The sequence below is a fragment of the Zosterops lateralis genome (assembly GCF_965231275.1).
Source record: "Zosterops lateralis genome assembly, chromosome: 5".
Classification (NCBI taxonomy): domain Eukaryota; kingdom Metazoa; phylum Chordata; class Aves; order Passeriformes; family Zosteropidae; genus Zosterops; species Zosterops lateralis.
In genome coordinates this window covers 18,885,256-18,891,320 of record NC_139766.1, presented here as the reverse complement: position 1 = coordinate 18,891,320, position 6,065 = coordinate 18,885,256, and positions in this window count along the sequence as shown.

Below are 6,065 nucleotides of genomic sequence, written 5' to 3'. Positions count from 1 at the left end.
ACCCAAAAGTGGAAAGGAAAAAGAAGTTCTTTCTCCGAGGGAAGAAATGAAATGTTTCCCCTTTTAGACCTTACTTTTTTAGCTCCTGTTTGCTCAATCCTAATGCGTATTAAAAAAATTATTTACCAGGCTCAGTTCATGACACTAAAATCAATCCAGACTTCTTAAGAGACTCCCAGGAATTCATAGGTAACTTGTCAGCTATGTAACATCTTGTTTGGATTCTTCTCTAATGTACAGTGCATTTGATGCAATACTCTCATTACCACTGAGGCCAGAGCAGGGCTTTGGCCAGAGCCCATCTTGCTGGAGGCAGGGCCTGAACTGCATTCAGCAGAAGCAACAGTTCCCTCCACAATCTCAGTTGGACCAAAGTGGTGGGAAAACTTCCTTTTTTGTTGGACTTTAAGGGGAGGCCTCAGATCACATCTCGGTCTTGTACTTGTATCTATCGGGTCAGGAAACCCTTTATCATGAAATTCTTGCTTCTTCAATGAGCACAACTTGCAGACTCTCTCCCAACTTTATTACATGCCTAATACGTAGGTTGAGCTCCTTTGAGTCTTTGTATATCCTCCAGGTCTTCAACCACTGCTTTGGATCCTCTTTGAGTTCCCTCAGTTTTTTTGGAGATCAGTCTCGAAAGATAAAATCAAGAACTGCCCTGCTGTAGAAGCTGTTGAAGCAATGTCAGCTATAAAAACTCCCAGCCCACTCAATTACTTGTCTTCTCAGTAATTCCATACTGAATTCCACCACTTAGCTCCATCCTCCTGCTAAAAGGCCAAAATAATCAATGAGATTATCATTCAACCTTAAGATCTTCATCAAAGGCCCCACAACTATGAGAGACATTGTTTCCTCAGTCCTGCTAAAGACATGTCAGCCAGCACACACACATGCCAGATCACGGTTCAGAGAGATTTAGATGCTCACTGTTTCCCTCCCAGGTCCTTGAAGAGACTCATGGGCAGGTGGGAACCAACACAGACTTTAGCCACATGCTTGAAGTGAAGAACTAGAAATCAGCTACCTTGAGGTGCTTCACAGCATGTACCTCCTGTACAATGCAAACAGATCCACAGAGACATTCAGATTCTCTTTAAAGGCCCAAAACTATAGCCATATCTCTCACAGAGCAAAAAAGGCTAGAAATAGAGAGTAAATACATAGTCTTTTCACCTTCCAATATGAGGCATGAAGGGCAGGGAAAATGTAAAATTACATAGTTCTGCTTTTTTATAGTGCCAGGCTGGGGTTATTAATTCTTATATAAAGGCCTCCTCTTTAGAAAATGTATTGCTAAACATGCTATTACAAAGTGAGTCAGATGCAGAGAGTGCAAAACCATTAAAGAGTTTGTTTAAATAGTATGATAAGCAAGACTTTTGTTGAATCTGGTTTACAGTGTCAGCAATGATCTTGCAGCATTCTGATCTCCTGAGCCACAGAACTGAAGTCTCCTACTTTATCCCCATTCCTCTATACCCCTCTGGCTTTTTGGCTAAACTTTGGGGTTTTTAGCTTGAAGTGGAAAAAGGAACTTATTCAGCTCTTTCATCTGAAATTCACCAGATACCTAAAGAGCAGACTTCCTGGTTCATGTATGGAGCAGGTCATATTCCTCTTTCGCTATGACTGTCAGGTCTGTCATATAACCCCCACAAACCCACTGCAGAGAAATTCAGATATATTTTAGAGAAGTTTAGCTAAATATAAAAGGGCAGAGACTTGCTTTCAAAGACTGAAATTTTGCTTTAAAAGTTATCTTATTAAGAGAAGGAAAATGAGTCAGTAGCATGTGGAACAAATATTATGTGTGAGACATCTTAGCCAAGCAAGAGGAGAGGGGATACAGAGAAGAGTTTTTCCTGCACTTGCAACAATCTTCAAAAGCTTTTCTCCCCTTGATTTGTAGGACTGTGTATTGCTTTCTTCATGTACAGAACCAGTCATTATGTGTATCCAACCTCCTAACTTAGCAAGCAACTCAATTACATCCTCCTGTCTAGTGTCACTACTTTGAGTGGCACTGCCAGTACAATCTAGCAGTAGAAACATATGAAATGGTCAAGTTCATCTGAGTTTCAGGATAGGTCTTAACATATCCCACCTCACACCATGCTGTTGTAGCAGCAGAAAAAGGAAGTGGCTGGAAAGCTTCTGACCCAGTCACTTTCCACTGCATTTGAGGTGTCCTGTAATTCACAGAGCCCCAGCACCAGCTCTGTGATAACCTATTTCTCCCATTTCTCATCATCCCTCAGAACTGCTGTGCTTTCCAAGCAAGGACGTAACTAATAGGAGGGAAACAGGATAAAAGCAGGACTGGGGATAAAATTATGAAATCGCATGGCCATTTGGCACTAATCAGGTTCAAAAATCATGAAGTTGTCAGACAGAGAGATCTGAGATACTAGACAGGTCTAGTAACCTTTACAAGAAACACCCACATGCTCTTCCATCTTCTAACATTTTCTCCTTTACGTGTGTGTGTGGCAGGAGGAAGCTATTACTGCTTTCATTTTACACATGAAGAACTGAGACTCAGTGCTTAGAACTGAGCAGCCCAGTGCTGGGGCACACAAATCAACCTAGTTCAAACATGTAGCAGCAAAACAGGCACTGGGAAAAGAACAGCCATGCTTGCTTAGCTTGTCAGCCCTGCTGGAAAGCAACCTATGCCTTGCAAATGAGATTATCCTGCTTCCAGAAACCAGGATTTCTCATTACGGGACTCTCTTTCAGTATCTGAAATTTGGCTTTAGAAATTGTCTTGATATGAAAAGGTTTAGAGCTGGCTTGGTCATCACTGAATGGAAAGGTACCCAAAGGAACTGAAAGGACCATCCAAAAAAGTAGTGAAGACTTTTAGAGGAAGCCGTGGCAGAGAAAGAAACTGTAGCCCCATGTGTTTGCCAAACTAACCCCTAAACTGATGAAATGTCTGCTGTTCTGCCAGTGGCTATGGAGACTCTCACTCACATGAAAAAGCTTTGACTTGGGCTCCTGGGTATGTCAATGGCTCCACTGAAATTATACTACTGTTTTCATAAGCTATTTATTTTCTGTTAATACCTTGGAAAAATTCTTAAAAGAGACTTAAATGAAGACAGTATTGCAACTTGGCAAGATCATTTCAAAATTCATTAGTGCTCTTTTTCTATTTTCCTTTGCAGAGCTCTGGTGCCTGTCATCAATAGTCAAGGGGAGAGTTGGGGGCTCTTTTGTTTGATTATGATTCTACAGAAGAAAATCCTACTGGCTTCAGTGTTTTGACCCTTAAAAATTATTGAATTTCCCCTAGGAAGCTGCAACTTTTAAATATTCTGCACTGATATATTTTTAAGTCTGCCCAGATGTAAAATGTTTACATGAATTAACTTGACTTTTTGAGTACCTGAGACAGAAAGATTTCCTAATTGAAAAAGATGTATTATATATATTAGTCTTTCCTATTTATTGTGATTCAACCCATATGATCAATCTATTTTCCTTCTGTCATGGATTGCAGAGATCATTCGGCCGTGGTGATTTAACATAATGCTGTGCTGTGTTTGTACAGAAACACTGCACAAGGGAGATTCCAAAGGGATTTCAGCAACCCTCTTCTAACACAGGATTTTTGAGTAACACTACTTGGCCATAGGCAAAAGAATTTCCTTTTGGCATTTTCTTTTCTCCAATGAAAACAGAAAAAGTGGAAGTCAGATAGTATTGTTATTAGAGCTTTGTTGCAGTGAGAGAAAAAGTGGTGTTCGCAATAGCATGGATACAGCAGCTGAGAGACAGCACCTCTGCTAGACCTTCACTCGATCAGCTTCTCTCCTAGATTTAGATCCTCATAGAGCTGATCCTTCTCTTAGACCATACCTAGCACATTACACTACCTTTTCTTAGAATCCTCTGTATCACTGAGAGTTTGGGAGGGCAGAGAGCAAGTAATGAGTTCAGTGTTGAGATTTTTGTGCTTTAAATGTCAGTTACTAAGGAGATGCTTAGAAATTTTATGGTTTGCTGTGTGGATTTCTAATGGAAATAAAAAGATGAAGACAGAACCTGTCAAAAAATCCATAAGCAGAAGGAGCCACCTATACTTGTCCTTGGCTACAAGCTGAATGGAGTAGGAAGCATCAGAACACAGCAGTTCTGTTTCATGCACTCATTGGAGCCAGGGAAAAATGTTAATATTTTCATAGAAAACATTTAAAAATAATCTCCCTTCTGCAACAGCTTTTGGATTCTCAAGGTTTTTTTCTGGTTTGTGATTTTTTTCACTTCCTCTCCTTCCATTTTACCTTTACTGGTGCAAGAGAAGAGAGGTGGCAAGTAATCTAGCTAGCTAGATACATAGGTAGATATCTTGCAGTGACAGGGCTGTAAATATGACCTAAGTTAATCAGGCCTGTTGAAAATTTTCCAGATTTCCTCCCATAAACTCAGCACATGCCAGACTCGCGCTTCAGTCCCTGTGACTGACATGCCATGCAGAAGGCACTCACATCTGTGCACAGGCAGCTGATGGTACAGTGTGACACTGTTTGCTGCCCAGCCAAAAGAATGTGTTCCTGCTCCATTGCAAACACAGAATCAGAATTTGTCTCTAAACAGGCTGATTATTCTTTTGACTTGCGTTTGTCACCTGTATATATTGTACTGTAACTTAGTCTTCTTTCCGTTTACTTCTCCTTTATGCTCTGCATAGACAAAGCAGCAGTCCTTGAAGAGTTCCCAATTTTCGTTAACAGTTCTCAAGTTTCTGTTCCTAAGATACTAGACATAGTTCAGAGAATTGGCTCACTCTCTTCCTTTAATCATTTCATGCAATATTCTGACTGCATAAGGTAAGAAAGTCATAGAGCCTTTCTCTTCCTCCATAAGATTTAAAATAGAACTACTATTTCAAGTCACCCCTCCTGGGGGCAAGGCTTTCTGTTTTTAAAAGCTGGTTCTTACTTTTAGATTTTCTTTAGAGTTCAGCATTAGATACCTTGAAAATACAAGTTGAAGTCACACAAGATTTTTTCCTTCTTCTTCAAAATACTGCCAAATAGATGTTTTCTTACATCGGGGTTTTCTTTGCACCATGACAGGGTAATATGCACTAGAGGGTGGCTACTTTCACTTCAGAATTTTGTTACTGAAGCAAATAGTGTAATAAAAGCAGCATTAAACTTTGATAAACTTGAGACAACTCTGAAAAAATTAGTTTCTTAGCAGAAGACTTCCTAGTATATATTTGGACTACCAATTAAATGGCCAATAAAGTTTTTGCTGTAAGCCTGCTTCCCTCCTTTTCTCTCCCCTCCTTCTCCTAGCACTGCAATTTACAGAAGCAAAAAGAGGAAATCTGCTGATGACATTTTTCCAACTGAAGAACAATTTTTGCTTAGAGTTCCCTGTAGTGTTCTTTGCATAACGTTCTTACTCCTTTTTTTATGTGATGGCAGAAAGAACTGGTTGCTGCAAGCCTCAGTGTGCCCATGCTTGCTCTGTTGCAGAGAGAAGAGCAACATGGAGGCTGAGGACACAATTGCACAGCTTTCAGCCAGGGTTCCAGGGAGTTCCCAGTACCCAGGATGAACTCTGTTGTACCACATATTCACTTGTGAGTACTGGACACACTGCCAAGGGCATAGGTAGTGTCTTAAAACTGATTCTGTTAAGACTACTGTCTGAATATATTCTATAGTTATTTCTGCTTATCACAGATCTTTAGGGAGACAGGCACATAGCACAGGGACACTTTCCACAGTGACACTACTTCCATCATTTGGCCTCAAGATATTTTGCAAGGCATAGCTGAGAAAGGAATAGGGCTTTAAAAACTGACAGACCACTATCCCAGAAGCTGTAGGGTTGCTGGCTTATCAGCATTCAGTGGCCCTTCCAGATAGCTCACAATATTAGATGTTTTAGAAGACAGTGAAAAACTCTTTGTAAAATAATATTTTATTTCTTTTTCAGGGAAATGAATAGTGATTAAGCCACTGGACCAAAAACACTGATCCAAAACTGACAAGATATATTGCATGGACATATCAATGCCCAAATAACAAAAGTCT